The sequence below is a fragment of the Pogonomyrmex barbatus genome, unplaced genomic scaffold (assembly GCF_055798465.1).
Source record: "Pogonomyrmex barbatus isolate J1 unplaced genomic scaffold, ASM5579846v1 scaffold4, whole genome shotgun sequence".
In the NCBI taxonomy this organism is placed as follows: domain Eukaryota; kingdom Metazoa; phylum Arthropoda; class Insecta; order Hymenoptera; family Formicidae; genus Pogonomyrmex; species Pogonomyrmex barbatus.
Genome location: NW_028297138.1, coordinates 1,288,007 through 1,304,569, shown reverse-complemented (window position 1 = coordinate 1,304,569; position 16,563 = coordinate 1,288,007). Strand labels below are relative to the sequence as shown.

At 32.4% G+C, this 16,563-nt stretch overlaps 1 protein-coding gene across 29 annotated transcripts in view; it reads left to right on the top strand.

The window, feature by feature from the left end:
• Positions 1-16,563, top strand: part of pHCl-1 (pH-sensitive chloride channel 1) — a 1,184,550-nt gene that overhangs the window by 115,168 nt on the left and 1,052,819 nt on the right. The window lies entirely within an intron of this gene.

Genomic DNA, 16,563 nt, shown 5'->3' with positions numbered 1-16,563 from the left:
GGCCGTTGGCGGCCACACCAATGAATGATTGAGGGTGTGGAATGGCGGGAAAATTTTCACTAACTAATTCCATCATTCGCTAGAAAATCTGGAAATATAAAAACAACCACAATTCACAGAATACCGCTCCCCTCCTTCCTCTATACTCACAATTTTTCTAAACTATCATTCGACAAGCCAACGCGGAAATCCATCACGCCCTCAGATATTCCCACCCCTTCGGAACCCTTTAAAAACCGCGACTTGGAGCGGATCACTCTCTTCTCTCTTCACATCGCCCCACGTTTTGACGGACGGGACCATCCGAGGTTGGCGCCAATTTTTTCAGTTAGAATCTGTGCGCGATATCTTTATTCACATGTGATATGATCCACGATCCAGCGCAGCCATCACACTTCTCGCCCATCACCAGCGCCCGCCACAACAAGAGTAAGTCCAATTTTATTACTCCTTTCCCGCGGTAGATTGGCTGTTTGGTTCGCGATCTCTACCTAGTTGTTTCATTAAAATACTCCAACATTCCAAATTAACAAGCCGCCGATTAACTCGGTGAAGCTGTCTTCCCCGATTTCTCCACACTCCGACTTGGCAAGCCGCCGATTAATTCGGTGAAGCTGCCTCCCCCGATTCCACAACATTCCAACCTGGCAAGCCGCCGATTGATTCGGTGAAGCTGCCTTATCTCGATTTCTCAATTTCTCTTTCATCTGACTCTCTTTTACATAGTGAACCAAACGAACGCCATCCCGAATAGACGAACGAAACGGGCATTGTGACACCGTCGGGAGAAGTCAAATAAGCGGATTCGTCGCGAAAGTCACGCCGAAGAACTCGCGAAGCAATTGATAAAAGTAGAACCGAGGCTAGCTAACATCTCGCTACACCAATACGCCACCGCCCTCCGCTCCGCGGTCAACTTTGAAAAACAGTGCACTCCAGAGAACTTCGACGTGGAGTTCTTCAATCTCGTCCGCCAATTTTCTCGCTTTTCCACCCATCCACCTCCTGACACCTTCTTCATCAAAAGAAAGTTCAAACCCGACAGCCAGTTTTGGAATCAGATCTCAAAACACCAAATTACTGATACCATCCCCATGTACATTTCCCCGTGATCCTCTTCCCTACCTCGTCCCAGTCAAGGCTTTCCGCAGCGCTCACCCTGATCCCCCGCCACACCTGCAACCCGATCCCATCGACATGCTCGCGATCACCAATTTTTTATCCCAATTGGAACAATTGGGTATATAAAATCCAGATTTTCTTTTGTTTGTTTGTTATTTATTATTATTCAAAATTTACGTATAAAAATTTTTTTCTTTTTTTGTAACCAGTATTTCAATACTTTAATGTACACAGTAAAATTTGCGAATAACATTTTAATTCTTTTTTTTTTTATTATTATTATTAAATCAGTTAACTCGAATTCCGTCTCAATTTACTCTAAAACTTGACCCCGAACCATTCACGGCTCCCTGAGGATCGCACGAGGTCCATCCCTGGTAAAAGAGATTCGGTTCTCTGACCAAAAAACGGACCATCGATAGCGCGGGCGCAGGTAAGGGTTATAACGTCACCGACGCTGACCCGATTCCTGCCCCCTTAACGCGCGTTCGACTCGCGGATCGACCTCACGACATCGTTCCGTGAGAACAGAAAAAGTTCCGTGCGTCCACCCGAGTTCTCCTCCTCCTGACGAAAGGTATTATCTTTCCTCTAGAACCACGGACAACACTAAACACTTCATTATGTCGCTTATGACTTTAGATAGCAATATACATGAATCACGATAAGATAAAAGAAGTTTAAATAGTAATCTATCAGGACTTGAAAATAAATTGGAAAGCCTTAACATTTAATCATTCAAGATTTACGTAATATATTTCTATGATACAAGTGAAAATTGTTAGTATAATTGTTGAATTCAATTATGTATTATAATTTATTGTTATGTATTATAATTTATTCGATTGTATATTATAATTTGGACATAATTTACAATATATAAAATTTATTTATCTATAACACGAGAATGTAGCAAATACTAAGGAGAAATGACATATACAGGAGGACAAATAAATAAATACTAATCTTATTTTTACTAACTTCTACTATACATATCACTTAATTTACATCGCAAAATAGCAATCGTTTATATTACATCTCATTTGTTATCATTTACACTCCGAAACGAATTATTATCAACTGTCAAGTTCATTGCGAAACTCGACGAAACGAGACGTCGACTGTCAATCGGACGCGGAGAAAGAGCAGGCTATCTCGTTCGCTACTTCATTTTCTTGTTTGCTTACTCGTATATGCGCTATCGATATCTAGACTCTCTTTCTCTACAGCAGCGCTCGGAATTAGTTGAACATTTCGATCCGATTTCGAAGGCGACGCCTATAGTTCCCCCATCACCGCTCAAGTCTCAGCGACCGAGTCGCCGAAGGCGTCAGGAGTGTGGCACGAAATATGTGGATATGTGGATATTCGAATTACTACCGTGTTTCCTGATATATATATTATCAGAAAAAAATTATCTTAAAAAAAAAATAAAAAAATGACGCCAAGTCCAAATGCTTTTTATTTTTGATTTATTAAAAAAGTAAAATTTAATTTTGTCAAACTTTTAACCTTATTAAATAAAAAATATCTTATAACATTGAAATCATATACATAAGGAGTCTGTTATTTTTTTATGTTATTGGTACAAAAGATATGATATCAAAATAAAAATTAACGCTAACTTTTAATCTTATAAGATATAAAAAACTTTACTACAGTGAAATAAACAAATTTTTGGTTTTCTTTTTAAATAAAGAAAACCTTATGACAGTGAAACTATATACAAGAAGTCTATTTTAAAATAAAAAAATTTCTATATCAGAAAATAAATCAATTTTTTGATATAAAAAATGTGGTATCAAAAAATGGCGCCAATTTGTAATCTCATAAGTTAAAAAGAAAACCTTACAAAGATGAAAAAAAAAATTAAATTTAATGTTAACTTATAATTTATCAATAAAGTTTAATAAAGTAATGACTAATGTAAATTATTGATTGTAAATAAAATTTAGTATAATTATTGCACTTGTATCTATACGTTAGATATTAAAGTTAGCGCGAAAACTTGTAGTTAATAATTGTATACTATAAAAGATTTGATGAGTACTGTAATAATAATAATAACAACATTTCATTAAATATATATTCTTCCAACTAACAAGTACTAACTTTCCAAAATAGTTTCAATATTGCAGGATATATATAATTGTACTATTCTTCTATTCTACTGCATTCTGTTGTAAATTTTAAATGTAAATTTTAAATATAGAGTTATCTCTTAAGATCAAACTTTTTTTTTATGTGAGGAAATGCATAATATAAATATGCACTAACCCTCCAAACGTTTGAGCTCGCCCGGGAGAGTCAGGCCCTAAAAGTTATGATCCTCTATCCACTAAAACTTCACGGGTGCCGTCTTGGCGCTTATTTAGGGCGACCAGAGAACACCTGCGATATATTTCTCGATCGCTCGCCCGCGCGATCGTTACGCTACTCTCGGTGAGAGAGATTGTTCCTCTTCCACCATTACTTTTTTGAGAGATAGGACTCCTCTCCCACTTTTTAACTGAGGAAAGGGAGATGAGGAGGGGTGAGTGACATCTGGTCCACCCCATTCTAACGCGAGCGCTGAGAAAGATATTCTCGGGCGCATTCTCCCAGAAACAAGGAGTTAAGTGAGGCCGACATGAATGCGGCCTCCTGTCGTCCTCTCTGGACTTAATCAAAATTTCCCGGCCCCACCGACCATAAAGGCGGAATTACACCCCTCTCCATCCAGAGGTCAATCGTCAGCAATGAGGAAGCCTTCGTAGTCGGCGTCGCAACTCCACTCCTCCCTTTTGGCGGAGGGCCCTTTTCCTCCTCCCGACGCTGCCTTTCAATCATCTCCTTTTGCGACATTACCTTCTCGCAGAAGGAGGAAACCTCCCTCCAAACCTGCTCACTACCGATCATCAACTTTATGACTACCGGTAGCGAGAAGTCGTTACCCAACACTGGAGCGACGACACACCGCTTTTCTTTCCAAACTTAAGATCAAACTGACATACAAAAACTTGGCGTGCCCGAATCGCATTATTGCAAACAGAACACATAGAACTTAATAAAACGTGTGATTTTTAAAAAAGAAGTGCTAACTTCACAGAAACAAAGAATTCTTTATCTCCAGGATCGAACTTTTCTAAGTCTATAAATATAACTTTTTTTTATTTTTATTGTTCTAAATAGTGCTATAAGAGTTTTAATGATTATTCTTAATAATCGAGGCGCTAAAACCAAAACTGAAAAAGATTTGATGATTCTTCATCTTCTGGACTGAAATTTTCTACAAATATAATTTTTTCGGATTTTTAGTGCTTTATTGACAGTTCCGGATAGCGTTACAAGAGTTCTAATAATTATTCTTAACAATTGAGATGTTAAAATTAAAAGACTGAAAGAATTTTAGCGATTTCTCGAAATTTTCGATGTTCTTATTAGTAAAGAAAAAGTTTTAATATTTTCTTGAGGGTTTTGAATAGTAATACAAGAGTTCTAAAAAGTACTAAAACTTATTTTGTTCTTGTTTGAAATAAAAAAAAATTGTGATCAATTTTTGTGTCGCAAAAACATGAAGCTGACAACCCATATCTTCAAATTCTTATTTTTTTATATTTAATCGTCAGAACTCTTTTCGAAATGTATCAGGAACCTCTTTGGGGAAGAGCCAGAACTCTACTAATTATACCAAAATTTTGAAAATGGGTTGCTTTTACAGAGGTAAGAGAAATTCAGATGATCTCATTTCACATAGCTGGTAAGTTATCTCCTAAAAATTGTTATATTATTGTCATATATATATATATACCATATATATATATATATATATATATACCATATATATACACATATTATATATGTATTCAAATCAAGAATTCCATTTTCATATCGATGCATTAATATACTTAATAAGACGTATTTATTATAATCGAAAATTTGTTTTCCAATAGTATTTAAATGCAAAAACATTATAATACTGCATTTGCGTAAAATAAAATAAAACTTTTTACTTATTTTGGAAATGTATAACCCAAACTGTATTTTTTTGTCGTGTTATTTCATCATGACTCTTGAACAGAAGCAACTTTTGGCAATTTTTATAAAATATCTTTTATTTTAGAATATTTTATTTGACATTAACTAGTTAAACACTAATTAGTTTTCAAACATGTATTTCCTGTGAAGGGGAGAAGGAAGGATAATAAAAGGGATTTTAATCGATATCAAGATATTTGATTATCGAATTGTTATAGAATCGCTATGTTATAAGTCTAAAAATAGTGGCACGTGGTTGGCACGTGATAAAATTGTTTGAATTTATTTCATATATAGAGAAATTTAGTAACCAAGATTCTGTTTGTCGAAGAATTGGCTATGGTTCTCTTGTTTAACACATATCGATTTATATTGTTATGCGCGAATCTTCTGCGGCCAAGCAGAGTCGAGCCGCCGTTTGAAGAAAGAAGCGGAGCGCTCTCCGGGGCAACGGATGCGTTGTTTACGCGAATGTTTTATGCAGTGACTCGAAGCGTACGAACCTGTGTCCGTCGTATTCTGATTGTTCTGTTTCTTTGAATAAAGTTCTTGAGTTTCATAAAGGAATATTGATTATTTCCGAGTGCGGTTTCCTTTCGGATTGCGAGTGCGCGGAGACGCGAGAGTGTGAACGCGACTAGTGATAATGACGCTGCGGATAATATCAATAATAATATCAATTAATTAATTAATTTTGCTTTTTTATACGTTTGTTTTATCTGATTATGTTCAATAATAGCATCTTCTAACTTTTATAGATAAAGGATCGTAATTAAATAAATGTATCCCTTCTCGAGAAGGGATACATTTGTTATCCACGACAAAGCAATACAAATTTGCGGGATTTATAAAAATCCCCCGCATTAAATATAGAATTATCAATATCCATAATAGCATGTTGTAAATTTAATCCTTGAATTTTATGAATAGTAATTCCATAACTTAATAGTAATGGAAATTGTTTTCTACTAACGAAAGCTCTATCCATCACTGGAAACGCTGGCTTTTTCAATCAACTATTTTAAACAATTGAATGAAAAGATCAAACTTCTGTTATCATCAGATGTGACGGTAACAGAAGTTTGATCTTTTGATGTATTCAGTACTTGTATCTTGAACAATTGATATAGTAAATATTGAATAACGAACCCAGCTCCGATCAATTTGATCTTGATATTGTCAAGGTCACTACCATGAATAACAATTAAAAGGTTTTAGCTATCGCTCGTTGTTTATTATAACAAAAAGTTATTAACAAAAAATCTATTTGTAAAACTCAAGATTCATACGTTGACTGAAAATGAAAAATTTAATACTAGCCGAAGTTTATATAGGTATTCTTGTGTATACTAGACTAGTTAAATAAATATGTATGTTCTTGTTAGAATAAGTCATATTTAGTTGCTATGCAGAATTGACGCCATCTATATACAGCGAGCGCCTCGCTTCTTGATCTACTATGGATCATCTGTATCTCATATGAGGTTGTTGTCACGTTCTTAATAAATTTATATTTACTCTATCCTCAGTCTATTTCCGTAGTTTTCCCCCAGAATAGTGTATGCAACTCTGTTATTCTAACAGGTTATGGACCCAGACACCCATTCCGCGCTAATAATTTTGGAAAAGAAAATGTCGGATCCGCTAAATACAAAAAACGTGACCAAGTTTGACGGAACGAACTTCACTTTGTGGAAGTTCCAGATGAACGCGATATTTACCGTGCATGGATTAAAAGAAATCATCGATAGTACGAAGGCTGAACCACATAGAACTGATCCCACGTGATCGGATTGGTCGAAAGAAAACGCAAAGGCCGTATTCATAATTTCGTTGACAATGGAATATTCAGCTTGAATATCTGATAATGTGTAATTCTACGGCTGAAATGTGGACGAAGTTATCTACAATACACAAATAAAAAACTTCATCCAACAAGTTAATGTTGATGCAAAAGTTTCACGAGTACCGCATGACAACAAACGATTCAGTGTCGCAACATGTTGCAAAGGTAAAAAACATGGCACGGCAACTCAAAGATCTCGGCGAACAAGTATCGGATGTTGCCATAATGGCAAAAGTACTCGGAAGTCTGCCTACAAAATATAACACTTTAGTAACTGCATGGGATAGTGTTGATCCAGCACAGCAAACTCTGAATAGTTTGGAACGTTTGTTGAAGGAAGAAGCACGCCTAATAGCAAATGACGACGTTGCAAGTGCACTTGCTGCTATGAGTTTGAATTCTAAGCAAAAATTGTCAAAATTCGGTCAGACATCAAAAGTAACGATGAATCTAAGAAAACTGAAAGCAGAGAGTGTTTCTATTGTCACAAGACCAGGCATCTAATCAAGAATTGCCGAGCGAAAAAAGGCAAATGATAGGCAAGATAAGGGCCACGATAAAAATAGCAATGATAAAAACGGTAATGGTAACACTGAAGCTCTCATTATGGACAGTGTTTTTCCGGACAAAGAAATGCCTATGTCGAATTTGTCTATGTTCGCTCTTAATGTCATCTCTTCTCGCAAGTGATATTAAAGACTTATAGCAGTGATGCATCAAACCACATTACCTTCCAAAGAGAGTGGTTCTCATCCTTTATCCCACTCGAAGATGGATATGTCGAATCAGATGATAACGGAATGCGTGATGTGAAAGGAATTGGAACAATTAATGCGAAAAGGTTAATCGATAATGTCTGGTGCAATGTAAATCTTGAAAATGTGTTGTATGTTTCAAAAAGAATTTATTCTCAGTAGGTGCATGCACAACAAGAAAGCTAGACGTGAAGTTCACGTACGCCGTCGACGTTCTGAGAGGAGATCAGGTGGTCCTAAGAGGTATCAAACAAAATAATAACATATGCCGACTATTTTTAAAATCTATAGTTGTCGGTGAGGCAAATGCAACCGTAAACAATAATCTCAAAATTTGGCATGAACGTCTTGGTCATGTGAACCAATCAACCTTGAAAGAAATGACGAAAAAGAGTGCTGTAGTCTCGAATTGAATGTATATAAGATAATCCTCCATTTGCTTGTTTATATATCGGCCGTTGTCGGCCCGCAGCATCTTAATGTGTCGATTGAACTTATTCGACACCATTTGCTCGTATTCTTGGAAGTACTAGAATACGTCTGCTTTGTGTCGCATAAAATAAATCGGAAATCAGAGTTGTCATCTTTGAAGGCTACGTAGAAAGCACCGTATACTCCTGAACAAAACGATCGCTCAGAAAGAAATAACCACCATAATTGAGAGTGCGAGGTCAATGCTATATGCAAAAGATATGCCGCGTTTCCTGTGAGCTGAAGCAAGTGTAAATACACCGTATACATACTTAATCGCACTACGTCTACGCAGGTAAAAGATACCACCTCTTATGAAATTTGGATTGGTAAGAAACCTAATTTGTCTCATACAAGAATTTTTGGATGTGATACTTTTGTTCATATCTTGGACAATCATCGAGTGAAACTTGACAAAAAGGCAAAGAAGCTACAGTTCGTTGGATATCAAGATGAATTCACAAATTATCGACTTTACAATTCAGTTACTCATCAAATTAAAGTTACTCATCAACCGTGTTAAACAGAAATGTGACATTCAACGAATTCCCATCAATCAATGCCGGAAAACAAGAATCAAGGGAAGTTGAACTTGAAATTCATGTTATTGAAGAAAGAGTCAACGAGGTTCCAGAAGGTGTCATCAATCAGGATGTGGATCAAAGCGAGGAATCAAGGGATCAACAGCCACCTGAAAACCAAGGCCGTCAGCTTCGAAATCGGAATCTAATACGCTCTCCTGACAAATATTAGACGAATTATATTGAGTATCGTGAGCCAGAAACTTACGAAGAAGCAATCACGTGTGAGGACACTGAATTCTGGAAAGAAGCAATCAACGAGGAGCTATTAGCTCATCAGAAGAACGGATATGGAAGATTGTTCCTCTCTCACCAACAAAAGGTGATTGATTCCAAATAGACATTCAAGGTCACCTTCAGGAGATGTTGAACGTTTTAAAGCACGTCTGCTCGAGCTTTTCGATCTGGAATGGATTATTCAGAAACCTTCTCTCCAGTCGTTAGATATGACTCAGTACGAGTGCTCCTCGCTATAGCTGCCGAAAAGGATTTGGAGATCCAACAGTTCGACGTGAAATCAGCATTTCTAAATGGAGACCTGGAAGAATATATCTATATCGTACCGGTGTTGAAGGAGGGTCCCAAATAAGAAGGGAGGGTGTGCGTCACGGCGGGGCCCGATCATGAACCAGTCGTGAAAAACTTGTAATCATTTTGCGAAAAAATACCACCTCAGCCAGGAATCGAACCTGGATCTCCTATTTACCCGGCAGGCATCTTATCCTTTCGACTACCGAGGCATGTGATGATATTTATCGCAAATAACATATTTAGAATAACATGTTAACAATACAATGATACATATACATACGTATATTACAATATACATATATACATGTATTCTTTCGAATTCCCACGACCGGAAAGTGCCAAAAGATGTTAGTATCGGAAATGAAAATATGGTCTGTAAGTTCGTAAGATCGTTGTATGGGCTAAAGCAAGTCTCACGTTGGAATACAAAATTTAATGCATTTTTGAAGCAATTCAATTTAAACAAGTGCCGACAAATGCGTATTTTATGGTTCAATTAGAAACTGTGAAATATATTTAGCATTATACGTAAATGATCATGACAAGATCTGAAGAAGCATTGAATGATATAATCCAAGCACTTCAAAGTGAATTTGAAATCACTTTGGGCCACTCTGAAATATTTGTAGGTATGCAAATTTGTAGGTATGTTGATTCGAGACCGCGCTAAATGTTCAATATTTATTCACCAGAAAACCTATGTGGAGAAAATTTTATCGCGTTTTCATATGATTGAAGCAAAATCTTGGTCGATTCCTGTTGATCCTAATATAACTTTAGAATCTGATAAAGAAAATAAAACAGTTGATTCAGGAACAGTTGATCCCGTATCGCGAAGCAGTTGGCTCTCTAATTTTTCTGAGCATGGTCAGTCGTCCTAACATTTCATTTGCAGTAAAGTATAGTAAGCCGATACTTAGATAAGTTTAATTTGAGTCATTGGCGAGCTGCAAAGAGAATTTTTCGATATCTTAGAGCCACATCAGACGTAGACATTCTGTATACAATCAGTGGGAGCGATCTCACGCCGATAAGATACTCTGACTCGGATTACGCAGACGACATTGACATGCGTCGATCAACCACGGGATATGTATTCACACTTGCGGGTGGTCCAATCACATGGTCGTCGCAACGTCAGAAAATGATAACACTAAGTACTGAGGCTGAGTATATAGCGGCGTGCACTGCGACAAAAGAAGCCATCTGAGACAACTTCTAAGTGATATCGGCTGTCAGTGTGAAGACCCAACAATTATTAATATCGATAATCAGAGCGCAATCCGCCTTGTACGCAACCCAGAGTTCCACAAAAGGACGAAACACATTGACATACGATATCATTTTATCCGCGAAAAGTATGAGAGTAGAGAAATAGATGTGTGCTATGTTCCAACTGATTCTCAGTTAGCTGATATACTAACTAAAGCACTATGATCGTTTTAAGCTCTTGTGCAATAGCTTAGGTGTAGCGAAAAGTATATAAAATACTCAATGAGTGGGAATATTAGAATAAGTCATTTCATATTTAGTTGCTAGGAATGGAGAATTGGCGCCACCTATATACATGAGCGCCTTGCTTCTTGGTCTACTATAGATCAGTTCTCATCTGTATCTCATACGAGACTGATGTCACATTCTTAATAAATTTATATTTACTCTATCCTCAGTCTATTTCCGTAGTTTATCCCCAGAATAGTGCATACAACTCTGTTATTCTAACAGTTCTTATATAGGGTGCTCAAAAATAAAATATTAGCATGCGTCGAATTAATTATTTATTGGATAGAGTTTGCTCATTATATATAAAAAAAACATCAATGTGTTTATTAAAAATATATTGTGTTTTAAAAATTCCACAATATAATATTCATAATGATACTCTCGAGTACCGAAACGTGGAAGATTAGACTGCATTTCTCCATAATCTCTCTATATTTTGAGTATGAACCTGAGTATTAGGATCTATAAGATTTTCAAAAGGATTTACTGTTTTATATAATATATAGTTTTTATTTTTTAAATTATTATTTGCGCGCGAACAGTCACTATAAATAATTGATTTCGGAGCAATGTATTTGTGAATTAGTGGTAAGAAAGTTTCAGAATTTCGGCTTTCTACGGGTACAATAAAAACTTTCTTTCTTTCACATTCTATACCGCCAAATATTCACTATCCTTTTAAGATATAGTCTTTATTAAATTTTCTTTTACCAATTTTCATTTCTATCTCTATTCTACGATTCCCGTTCTGCTAAGTTGTTGTTGTCCTTTTTTTAACCAATCCGACAATAATTAAATATTAAAACAGAAATAATATAAAAATACATGTATAAGTAACAAATATGAGTATTTTATTCTAATATAAATTTATGCGTTAAATGTAAAAATTCGTGTAATTGTGTTAATGTAATACACAATTGCTCGTATTAATATATTAAACTTATTACAGAGAATTTTACACTTGAAAGAACTGAACAAAGCTGCATAATAAGAAGATAAAAGTGAAAAGTAGAAGATAATAAATAGTGAAAGAAATGAACAGTATAAATATTTAGAAAAATCATTTGAAGATAAATACAAGTTAACATCTACTTAACCTCATAAAGTAAATGTGCAAAATTTCGCGCAAAGTAAAAAAATCTATCTATAGAATGAAACAAATTGGATTAGGGCAGACTTTTTTAGAGTGAAAGTCCATTTCTCCTTCATTTACGCAAGTATTGCGTAAGTATATCATATCAGTATTGATATAAAGTTTAAGAAATATAATAATTGAGACCAATTTTGAAGGCATAATTTGCTAATGTATGTATAGACACAGTACATACGGAATCTTCTATTTCAAAATAAAAGGTGTATGCGTGGAAGCAGTGTGTTCCACTATTCCCCTTCTCCCTGCCGGAAAGGCTCCACTACTGAAAAAACTAATTGTAAGCTAATTCAACTCACATCACAGTGATATTTTCTAAAATAATGATTGTACAAAAAAATTATCAAAGAAAATGTGAAGCTCGTGATATTATCTATAAAAAAGGTCATATATATATATATATATATATATATATATATATATATATATATATATATATATAGACGTATACTCAATACATTAGTCACCATATTTAAAAAAATAATAAAAAGTCGATTAAAAATTAAATCATGCGCTATCTCTTCTTCCAAGCAATAATAGTACGTAGTACTAGGACACACATATGTAATATAATAGATTATATAAATATAGTAATATAAATAGATCATATAAAACATAGAAAATATACCTGAATAACAGCTCTATGCTTTGTTAGCTATTGCAATCTTAGCAGCGAACATAAACCTTGCGTAGGGTTTTGCTCATTTTTTCTGAATATATTTTTTTAGTATATAGTAGACTCATTAATTTAGTAAAGCGAGAATTTAGATTTATTTATCATTAGAATCATCAGATAATGTATACAAGTATATATGTTACAAGTATATATATATATATATATATATATATATCAAAGTCATCTTGAATAACAATCAAAAGATTTTAGCCGTCACTTATTGTTTATTAATAAAAGAAGTTTGAAAAATAGGTAAACTTTCAGAAAAGCTACTTCCTCTCTGATTTTTTTTTAATTTGATTTCCTTATGTATTTTTCATCGCTAAAAACAAATCTCGGAAAATTTTTTATCGATCGGACAAAAAATTTACAAATATTTTCAAGATAGAGATCAAAATGTGTCCGATCGACAAAAAATTTTTTCAGATTTGTTTTTAGCGATGAAAAATACATAAGAAACCAAATTTAAAAGAAATCAGATAAGAGATAGCTTTTCTGAAAGTTTACCTATTTTTCAAATTTTCTTTGTTAATAACTTTGTTAATAAACAATAAGTGACAGCTAAAATCTTTTGATTGTTATTCAAGATGGTAAGTAATAATATATGTCAAGGTCAAATTGACCGGAGTTGGGTCCATTAGTGTCAATTACTGAGATCAAAGTAAAATAATATAAAATTAATTAGCAGAGATGATAATATAAACATTTTTTAAATATTTTATATGACACAGCATATAGCATGCGCACACATATCTTAGAAATATATGATTCCAATTAGAGAGTTACATATAAAAAGTGATGTTGAAGCGATGTGGAAGGCAACAATCAATATTATTGAAACTTATTATGCAATCATAACTTTGTTTTTACTGCAACCTTCACCCTAGGTGGTAAGAAAATTACGTCATGAAGAATGTGAATATCGTGTGTATATCTGCTTTGTGCAATTGAAAGATATACATTTTTTATTACTAGATATATTTTTTTATGCTTACTGCTACAAGTGTACAATATGTGCGCATTACTTATTTTCTGATATTTTTCAATTAAATATATAATTTAAATAAATTTTATTGATTCGTATTGCTGCTATGTATATTTCAAATTAAGAATAGATAGTTGTGTAACATGAAAGAAATTGTTTATATAACTATATATTTTCAATATTTAATTAATCGTAAAATATTCTAAAGAAAATAAAGTATTTTCATATCTCTTTTTCATATTTCTTTTCCAAAGAAAATAAAGTATTTTCATATCTCTTATTAATTTTATATGTGATAATTGCGTACAACATATGTGGCAGATATATACTGTCAAAATGTGCCATCTACATGATAATAGTCATTCATGAAATAAGCATACCAATAAACACCAACAATCGGCATCATGCAAAATAAGCAACAATAAACTTTGATACATTTAAATATATTTAAATTATAAATATTTAAATTATTTACTTAACATGCCTTTCTAACATATTTTTATTTAATTTAACGTGCCTTTCTTAAAAGCAGAAAATATAATACTTCACATTATTATTATTTTGTGCATTTCAATAAGATTGAAGAAGATTAATAAATTTTATTCATTTATTCTTAATTATTTATTAGTCTAAATTCTTAAGAAGGTTTAAAAAGTAGTCAATTCATAATCACTAACATATATTTTTCATTAACTTTATTAAAAATTTATTAGAAATTTATTAACATTTATATTAATATAGAGATTTATTAACATTTATTAACATAAATATGTAATATATTATGAATATATTATGAATATATATACGTGTTTATATATATTTAATGTAAAATACAAAAAGGAACAATTTCTTCGAAACAAAATGTATAATAAAATATTTTATTAAATCAATATACAATAAACCTTTTTATTCTTAGAAAAATAATTTTGAGTATCAGACAATCAATAATATACTTTTCTAACTTTTAAAATTTTAATAAGTTTTAATGACCTTACATATCAATGATATATTATTGAATTTATTAAAATGTTAATAAAGATATAACATTTAATATAACATTTGATTGAAATAGACAAAAAATATCTTGATATTTCATTAATATTTTTAAAAAGATCTCTCTCTCTCTCTCTCTCTCTCTCTCTCTCTCTCTCTCTCTCTCTCTAAATACAAAATGTATATAGAATAAGTAATAGAGAGAGAGAGAGAGAGAGAGAGAGAGATTTGTTTCTAAAATTTTTAAACTTATTAAATTGCTTTTATGGATTACATTTTTAACCGTATAGGATGTCTTAATTAGTTGATAGTATTGGAAGTGGCAGCTAGGACCATCATCTCTCTGGAGTACGAGTTTTCACGACTGGTTCGTGATCGGGCCCCGCCGTGACGCAGACCCTGTCTCCTTATTAGCTAGTGAAGGTTGCAGTAAAAGTAGTGATTACGATTATAAAAAGGGCAAATAGACACTCCAGTGGTCGACTTTGCTTATCAATTCAAAAAACAGATGAAGTTTTTTCCTTTTTTTCTTTATTAATAAAAATGTAATTATTAAATGTGTATTAATAATGTTGAATTTCTTTCTTTAAATAAAAATGATATTTCATTGAATAATAATTTTTTAATCTTTAAAAGTTATTAATTTATTTAATTTTTTTATAATTTAATGTAATTATATAGATTTTTTAATCTAATACAGTTACATTTATTATTTTTAGATAATTGTTTATTAAATTAAACAAAGAGCACTTATAATTTTACTATGCTTTATATAAATTGTATGTAAAAGATTCAGTATAAAATTCAATATAAAAGATTATATAAAATATTTAAATTCTGATTAATTATAAAAAATAAGAAATAAATATTTGTACAAATAGCAAATTATAAGGAATAATATTGAAAAGAGCTTTTCTATTCTTGTAGATGTTAAAGTAAGTCATGTGCATTCGTTCTCACGTAATCTTTTTCTCCTTCTCGTGCCTTCAATCTTGGTCAGCGATCGAATTGATTAATAAATGATTTATGAAAGCGTTATGATACCGTTATTGTGAAATCACCGTATATTTAAAACACGTATATATAAATTATCTATTACATTATATATAAATAATCTATTACAATAAATGATATTTCATTAAGTTATATGTTACGGTTATATGTTATAATTATATGTTATCGTGAAAAAATAATCAAATTCAAAAATATTAAAATTTTTTTTATTTTATATATCATATATCTCATATTATGATAGACAATGCTTTATGTTTTGAAAAAATATGCACGCAGTTGCTCTCAAATATTTTTATTAAATTTCATTTGCATTATCATTAAAAATTATTCCCATTTAGTATATCAATAAATATTATATATTTCTCTCATATCATACTGATATAATTGTTCAAATGTATTTCTGTAAGAAAATACAATGTACACATTTGACATACAATGTAAGAATCGATAAAAGGCGTATTATCAATAGCCTATTATGAAACATACTAACCGAAATCATATAAATGAATCTGTATTTGTTAATAAATCTACATGCTTTGGTAATCACAAGGTTAATTTCTAAGTAATTTAATTTTTTAAATTAATTTTTTTTGCTTAACATTTATCTCATAATAAAAATTATCTATAAAATTTTCATATCATATTTTATATTATATATTTTGTAATATACAGCATAATTTAATGTTTATTTAAAGATTAAACTGATGTGTTGTTCAACTTATGTGTTGATATATTGACGAAAAATATTATAAATAAATATGTAGGAGCTGAACAGATACCAGGTGTATGTATAAGTTTTTTCCGGTTTTTTAGTAAAAAAAGACACGTAATTTTCAAGGGAAATTAATTTTTTTTTATTTAAAATATTGGCCATCGGCTTCTACACATTTCGCCCATCTTTCAGGTAATTTATGAATAC